This window comes from Coenobita brevimanus, chromosome 23, assembly GCF_032717465.1.
Source record: "Coenobita brevimanus isolate Jiangsu-jjx chromosome 23, ASM3271746v2, whole genome shotgun sequence".
In the NCBI taxonomy this organism is placed as follows: domain Eukaryota; kingdom Metazoa; phylum Arthropoda; class Malacostraca; order Decapoda; family Coenobitidae; genus Coenobita; species Coenobita brevimanus.
Genome location: NC_136976.1, coordinates 59,542,913 through 59,551,675, shown reverse-complemented (window position 1 = coordinate 59,551,675; position 8,763 = coordinate 59,542,913). Strand labels below are relative to the sequence as shown.

Here is an 8,763-nt window from a genome sequence, read left to right as displayed (position 1 = left end):
AAAGGAAAATAATCTGTGCTTGTAGGCTATACATGACTGCTTATAAAGCTGAACCACCTAATCCAGTAAACGCTCGGTCTGTTCACTGCCTTGTATTTCCAAAGCGGCCACAGAGTAACACCAATAAATTGCTCTGAGTGATGGTCTACATTCTACTGACTTTCCTTATAATACGAGTATATTTGGGATCTTAATCTACTCCCTCAGGGAAATGTTACTATTTTTTCAAGTAGTAAACTAAAACAATTTTTATTAATCATATCATGATTATTGTTTATGAACGCATATTTACTCTAACCCCACTGCTTCAAGATGTGTCTCGAGAGATGAGTGAAATTATCTGGGGGATGAAAGAATTTAATAATAATAATAATAATAATAATAATAATAATAATATAAATAATAATTATCAGAAAACGGAAATTGCCACTGGCATTTAAACAACTCACCACATGGCAAGCTATTGCTGGGCGTGGTGATTTCAACGCCCTTCATATAGTGAGCACTTCAAAATGAAGAGTTGATGTAGTAGGAACACCTAGGGGGCGATCTCAGAAACCTCTAGACCAAATGGGCCTATAGTCATTTCAGACCTGCTCCCCGACCTTGGGTATGTCCCACACAAATTTCAAGTCTGTACCTTTAGCGGTTTCTGAGAATCAGCGAATAAACCATTTTTAGAGTTTTTTGGATGTACCTGGAAAACCAGTACTGGGAACTGGCTGATACTGGGTAATATGAAGCTACAAGCTGAAGGATTCAGATGGCGATGTATTATGGCTGCAGCTTTGAAACTGAGCGAATACAAGCAGTTTACTTCTTCGTAATAATAATAATAATAATACCGGTAATAATGATGATGATAATAATAATAATAATAATAATAATAATAATAATAATAATAATAATATATTAATAATAATATTAATGATGATAATAATACTGACAAGAACTATATAACTCACCACTGGTGAGGTGAGGTATAATAATGAGAAGAAGCGGTGCCAAGGCACAGCAAACCCGTCCCCGGCAGTCATTTTAGTGCTGACATACAAACATAACAGGATATCCAGTCAGAGATGTCACATACCAAATTTGGAGGAAATCGAGAGAAAATTGACGATTTTATGACCATTTGAAATTTTAAGCCCGACCCACCTGACATGGACCCCCCTACCGCTAACTTGGGGGTGGCCCCCTTGATATAATGAGGCATGTTATAGGATGCAGATTTGACAAATGCACCTCTAAGTTTCGGTTTCAAGTCGATATGACGAATTTGAAAGAAGATTTGGCGAAAAATGATTTAAAAAACTAGTTTGGGGGCCTACAGCCTAGGCCTTGGCCCAATTTGGCGCAAAATTTAATCAGGTGATCAGAAGGTCAAAGCCTATCATCCCTGTAATTTGTCAAAATCGTACCAGTACACTTCGCGTAAAGTTGCTGACAGACAGACAGACAGACAAACAAACAAGCAGATAGATAAAAAGAGTGAAAACAATACCCGACCCCGAGCCCCTCCGGGGCGGGAAGGGGTAATCATCTTCATCAGAAGGTAGAAACAACATACTACTACTACTACTATTACTACTGCTAAAACTACTACTACTACTACTGCTAAAACTACTACTACTGCTACTACTACTACTACTAATAATAATAATAATAATAATCGCCATCATCATCATCATAAAAATTCATCATCGCAGCCAAAGGGTTAACAGGATCTTTCTTATTCCCTCTTCTGCGGCAAGTGTCTCCTGGGCAGAATAAAACCGTACGGTTGTAAAAAGATGAAAGACAAAGACGTCATCACACGAAAAGATTAATATAGAAACCTAGATTATGTCTAAATTATGGATTAGAAAGTGTGGATACAACCGCAACCCATGGAATGATCACACTACAGGCCATAAAGTAATTACACCACCTTCACCACTACCATCACCACCACCACCACTAACACTTCTATTACCACCTCAATCACCACCACCACCACTACCTGCATCATTATCATTACAATCATCCCACCCAAAATACGGGAAGTAGGTAGAGGCTAGAAACAAAACTGGGGAAGAACTAAAGTAGAACTCTAAAATAGTATATTATATACAGTTCAATGGAATAACTGTGCAGTTAAACATGCATATAGTTTCTGTTGGAAAGGCATTTACTCGTATATACTGTAGAATGAGATTCAGTAGCTTAGAGCTCAAGGGTTCTGTGGCCGCTATATAAGTACAAAAACAAAAAGAGATTGCTTGTGTGTGTGTGTGTGTGTGTGTGTGTGTGTGTGTGTGTGTGTGTGTGTGTGTGTGTGTGTGTGTGTGTGTGTGTGTGTGTGTGTGTGTGTGTGTGTGTGTGTGTGTGTGTGTGTGTGTGGAACGATAGTGTTTGTAGTAACGGATATACAAAATATGTGTATATATAAAATATATTTACATTTACGTCCGTATGTATTTAAGAGAGATTACTTGAACTGCATATTTTAAATAAGGGCTTCGTGAACACTTACAGTGGAAGGGGTACTTCCAAATTTAACTAAATCGTGAGGAAATAGCAAGAGTGAAATAATAATGACGTCCTCGTGCTTCTAAAATGCTCCTCACCTCTAGCGACAAGGGCAACAAGGTGATCAGAGGTAATGGATAGCGCTCAGGAGCCCAATTAATTACCCAGCAGCCGGAATACGGAGAACACTTTTACGGTCATCTGGAAATGAGCTGGCAATTAATCTCTCCAGCCCCATGACTTTTTTTTTTTTTTTTTTTTTTTTTTTTTTTTTTGCTACCTAGACAATTTTTCTCTTCAGTATAACCCTTAAACGTCTTCTTTACTATGGTTAACGCCAGATAATTTTGTGCGCCGCTGTTACACTTCCCAAAGTCGGAGGGTTATGGAAGACGTCTGGTAGCGAGGTGATTAATGATGGCAATATTCGAAACTGCATAATATCGTCTGCAGTAAGAAGATTATATAAATGACGTCCTCAGGCACAACGCATTACCACTTCCTTATTTATATTTATAATACTTTTAGCTCGGTCTTTTCTTAATTAAATTTACATCGCCTAGTACGCTAGTTATAAAAAAAACTAGTTATCGTGATGAGACTTGACTTACACGGGAGCGGACAACTAGTGCCGACTTTGAGCGTATTGTTTCCTGTTCCTGCACCTAAAAAAAAAAAATAATAATAATTCCTCTATTTTTTTTAATGTTTAGTTGTGATGTATTCTGTGGGGCAACATAATATCGTCTGGCGTTAGGCAGAACATGCTACAATGTTAGCATCAACTGCAACATGCTATAAAGTTCTTAATTTCTCAACCACAACGTCAGGCGATTTAAGTTTTAACCTTTTTGCCACGGTAGATTGCTTTCAGGTGAGTAAAACCATCTGCAATTACCCAGTAATGAAAAATACTACAGGTAGCCTACGCAAGCATTTGGGAGACCTCTCAGTGCGATTAGGTCAAAGAGGATTGTTAGCAGCCCTCCCCCCAAACTGAATACGACTGACTGGTGTGAGTAAGACTGCGGTACAAACGCTGTCATCGAAGTGAATGGGTTAATACCATGGAAGGCTGCTGTGTGTGTTAGGTTTGGCAGCTACCCCCACCAACACCGGGGTTTTCAGGCTCCACAACCAGTCCGTTCTAAATCCGTCACTCCGCCTCCGCAACACTTCACACACTTTACGTAAGAATTCTCTCTCTCTCTCTCTCTCTCTCTCTCTCTTCCAAACGGCAGAGGAGTGGGGCTGCTACCGGGAAGGAGACGTGTACGATCCCAAGCTAGGGCACAGAAAAGCAAAAGGATATGGAATCGGCCAAAAGTCTTATATGACATTCCGTAAGACACATCGAATCCAGTGGCATAATAACATTCCCATCACACCAGTCCTTGATGAAACAGTTTTATGGGTGGTATGTGTAACTATGGATGGTCGGTGTAAGTGCTCAAATCATGATATTAAGTGTGTGAAGCAGTATACTATATGTGCGTAGGACGACCGCTGAGCCTCAGGGAAAGGACTGTCTGGTCTATTTCCAAGGCTGGATACAAAAAGCAAACTTAAAGCCATAAATTCTTCTCCTCTCCCTACATCCCACCCTCCCTCCCTCTCTCTCTCTCTCTCTCTCTCTCTCTCTCTCTCTCTCACACACACACACACACACACACACACACACACAAGCACAGAGACACTCTCTCTCTCTCTCTCTCTCTCTCTCTCCTCCTCCTACACAGACAACTCATTCATCCTCCTCACAAACATACACACACACACTGCTACATGCTCCCTCGCCTCTAACAGACAGGGGTGAGCGAGGCTGATCACCCTTGCCTTTAATGTAGATGATGAAGGGACTGAGGAGCCTGGCTCCGGGCCTCTACACGCATAAAGGGCTGGACTGAACTAAATCGATGGATAACTAAACTTCGTTCTCAACTAACGAACTAAATCACCACCTAACCACTCACTTTCATAAATCTTCTTAATTTAATTTATATCATTCAGAGAAATTATGCCATCGTATCGGTGGTTCAGTGGTAGAATTCTCGCCTGCCACGCGGGAGGCCCGGGTTCGATTCCCAGCCGCTGCAGGATTTTCTCTTTAGGATCTGTGGTATTATTCAAAGTCTTAGTCGGTTCAAATAAACTAAATCAAGCATATGCCGTCATGATTATGTTAAATCCATTTATCCCGAACAAAATACCAAACTGTACTAAGGATTTATCATAAGGCCTGATGAGTGAAAATGAGCCCGACTTGAACTGTAAGGGGATATATGATCATATAGTCGCAATGAGACAGACAGTGGAGAAAGCTTGTGATGTGGAATGTACAGTATTAATGACATTTATGGATCTACAAAAAGAACAGACAAAGTATACAGAGTAAACGGAAGGATTTGTGTGTGCATGGTGTACAGGGAAAACGGCTGAATGCTGTTTAGAGTTTCTATAATGACTGTGCATCTTGTTTTAAGGGTAGGTGGTTGTCTAAGCGCATGGTTCAACATCAGTGTTTGACTAAGTCAAGGATATGTAAAGTTTTTATGTGTGTTCAATATATTTAGGGACTGAGGCATGAGAGAAGCAAAAACGTCAATGAGAGAGAGAGAGAGAGAGAGAGAGAGAGAGAGAGAGAGAGAGAGAGAGAGAGAGAGAGAGAGAGAGAGAGAAGGGTGAAGTATATCATATTTTGAGTATGCAGATGATGATGTGCTGCTATGCAACAGTGAACACGAAATTTTCAGATGCTTGTGACGTTCCGTTGATATCTATGAGCGTCATGCCTTGAGAGTAAATAAAGGTCAGATTGAAATGATCGTTGCTGAGAGACGAGGTGACCTTCAGTGAGACGTTCTGTTGAATAAAGAGAGGTTTGTACTAGTGAGAAGGTTCAGTTATCTGGATGCAATGACAGACAGAGAGGTTAATGTAAAAGGAAGTGGAAAGGTAAGTGGCAAGGAAAGTGGCTGGTGCTATGAAGGACTTGATATGAAACAGAGATCTGAGCGTGGCAGCTGCAAGATGATTACACGAAAGAGTATTAGTACCCACAATAACACTTGGGTGTAAGACTTTGGTGTGGTACGAAAACGAAAAGTTAAGAGTTAGAACGGTGGATATGAGGTTCTTGAGTAAAGTGTGTGGCGAGTGAAGAGCGCAGTGGATAAGGAATAATGTGATTTGTAAAGGATCTGGAGTAAGGAGGTCTGTGGGCAACTGAGCTGAAGAAAGCGTGCTGAGATGGTATGGTCATATGGAGAGAATGAATATATACGAGTATCAGGGTGATGGATAAGGTACATTTGGAGGTGGAAGGAGGGATGGTAAGCCAAGAAGAGACTGGGAAACTGGCTGAGGACTGAGGTGGTTGGATGAATTTTGCACGGAGGAATGCATGACATGGTTTGGCATTCCTTTCTTAACCACATTCATCGGACTGATTCTGTCTGATAGGTAATTACAATGCTACGCAAGTATTTATGACGTGGAGCCAGGATTCCAAGTCCTTGAATGGTGAGTGTCTATCTATCTATCTATTGCCAGACGCCTCAATCCCGTTTGGGGTGGCCACAAACAAATCGCCTCCAAGTCGCCCTGTCCCCCGCCATTTCACTGCCCTGCTCCCAACTCACACCCCCCTCTCTCATATACCTCTCCACCCCATCCCTGCATCTCATCCTCGGCCTCCTCCTCCCTCTTACCCCCTCCACCTCACTCACATACACTCTCTTCGTCAGTCTGAATGGTGAGTGTATGGGTGTGTAATCCATTTCAGTGGGTATACTGTTAATTAGTTCTCCTACAACATAACCCTCCCACACCACAGAACACTAAGGGTAATAAAGGAACGGCCCTGAAGCTCCTACATCAAGTACTTTTGTACCTGTTTCTTTAAAATCTTTCAGTCCAATGAAGAAATGTCGATTTTACTGTTATCACAAGACTTATGTACTGCCGGATGGGATTAGGAAATTGAATGATTCATAATACTTTAATCCCTTCATTGGTAAAATCACCCAGTAAGCTGGATAAAATCTGAAAGGTAAGTGTAGAAAAAAGCTGTCGTACAAAAGGGATCAATTAAGATTAAATCTAAACTCTTTCCTACAGCAGATTCCCCTTCAGCTTAATATATATATATATATATATATATATATATATATATATGATTGTGATGATATATATATATATATATATATATATATATATATATATATATATATATATCACCATCATCAGCCGTTTGAGTATCCACTGCAGGACCGGCCTATCCCGACCGAAGTCGGGACGATACAGCCAATGTATCTCTACCAAGTGGCTTAGGCTGTTTAGTAAAGATTGTATGTAGGGTGGGAAGTGCTTGTAAGTGTAACTATAGTGTTGGAGTGGCTTTGGATGTGTGTGTAGTCTGTGAACCAAGTGTAATCGGCCCGCGCAAGCCGACTGGGTACAAGCATACTTTATAGTAAGCGACACTGGTTCAACCACAGCACCCCTGGTGTCCGCCAATGCAGTACGTGGCCGGGTGAACACTCTCAAAGTTTATTACCCTGGCGGGGCGCGAACCCTGGCTCACCCATGTACGAAACGCACACTCTACCACTGAGGCCCGCGCAAGCCGACTGGGTACAAGCATACTTTATAGTAAGCGACACTGGTTCAACCACAGCACCCCTGGTGTCCGCCAATGCAGTACGTGGCCGGGTGAACACTCTCAAAGTTTATTACCCTGGCGGGGCGCGAACCCTGGCTCACCCATGTACGAAACGCACACTCTACCACTGAGGATATATATATATATATATATATATATATATATATATATATATATATATATATATATATATATATATTGTAAAACATGGGATATACAGAGATACAATTATTTCTCCTCGGACCTCAGTAACACATTTAAGTTCCTTTTAATATTTTTTCCCTAACAGAAAATATAAATACACTTACAAAAAAATCTTCGTCTCTTTTCTCTAAAAAGCTTTCCTTCCTCTTCTGTTTTCTAATCCTCTCCCCCAAAACAGCTCGCGCGACAATCCCACTAATACATCCCCATCCCAGCCCTTCTCCCTGCCCTCACATTCACTGCTCCCTCTCCCCACGTCCACTGCTTAACTTTTTGGTTCCCGGCCTGAAAAATTCGTCTGGTTCAACTCAGATCCCAAACATTTCCATTAACACATCCCCATCCGCCAGTTTCTCAACACCCTTTCTCCCACTCAGCTTTCCTCCTTTCCCTCCTTTCTCTTACACTCTCCTCCCTTCTTCTCTCTGGAGTCTCTCTAAGCATCCTCTTTAATGCATCTCTCTCCCTGAAACCCTCTCCTCTCATTTTCCCACTCCAACTCCCACCCATTCCTGATACCTATCTGTCTATCTGTTTATATTAACCTATCTCTATCCCTATCTATACCAATTCATCTTTATCTATCTTCATTTCTATCTATCTATTCATCGCTATATCTATCTATTTATCTTTTTATCTAACTATCTATCTATCTATAATAGCCCTTGGCCTATCCTCAGCATAGTTCCCAAACCTTCCCACTTCTATATCCCAGGCCCGCTGAGTCTTACTTTCCGCTTTTCGCACAGTAACTCCACTCCTTTCCTTTTTCTCATTTTTCCATGGGGGTCCGGGGGAGGGTTCTGTGGGAGAAGAGAGGGGGCATTATAGGGAAGACCCTGTGGGAAGAAGAAGACAGTGCTCGGGTATGGGTGTATGGTGCAGGATTTCTGTGTTTTGACATAATGTAGGTAACTAGAAGAACTACAAAACAGAGTCATCTCACAGCTCCCAGAATTGAACCTATAAGAAAAAAGCATACCGGAGTTGGGTAATGAAACAGAAGCATGGGATATAGTAGAAAAAATGATACAAACGTCTTTCCTTCTCCACCTTCACAATTTCCTCCCTCTATCCACAACCCTAGCCTTACATTTTTTTTATTCCTGGGCTTAAATAATTTATCTGCAGGATAGTAAGTCTCCAAAAAATAAACCCAAACACAACCCCTTTCTCTCAAACCCTCCCCACCACCCCTCTTCCCACTCCAAACTTTCGCCCTTTTTTTCTCTCCCGTCCTTCTTTCCACAACATCTGCCTCAGTATTTTTTAGCTCCTTGTTTAAATATTATCTTGCTTTAAAACATACAGTTCCCCCTAGCACTTCCAACCACTCTTTTCCTATCCCCCCTACTCCCTGCCCCGATTTTTTGCTACCTAAATAG

General features: G+C 41.3%; 1 non-coding gene across 1 annotated transcript; it reads left to right on the top strand.

Moving 5' to 3' along the window:
* The first annotated feature begins 4,536 nt into the window (after positions 1-4,536).
* TRNAG-GCC (transfer RNA glycine (anticodon GCC)) lies at positions 4,537-4,607 on the top strand. Its single transcript has one exon. It is a non-coding gene; the product is annotated as a tRNA-Gly (tRNA).
* Positions 4,608-8,763: the final 4,156 nt, after the last annotated feature.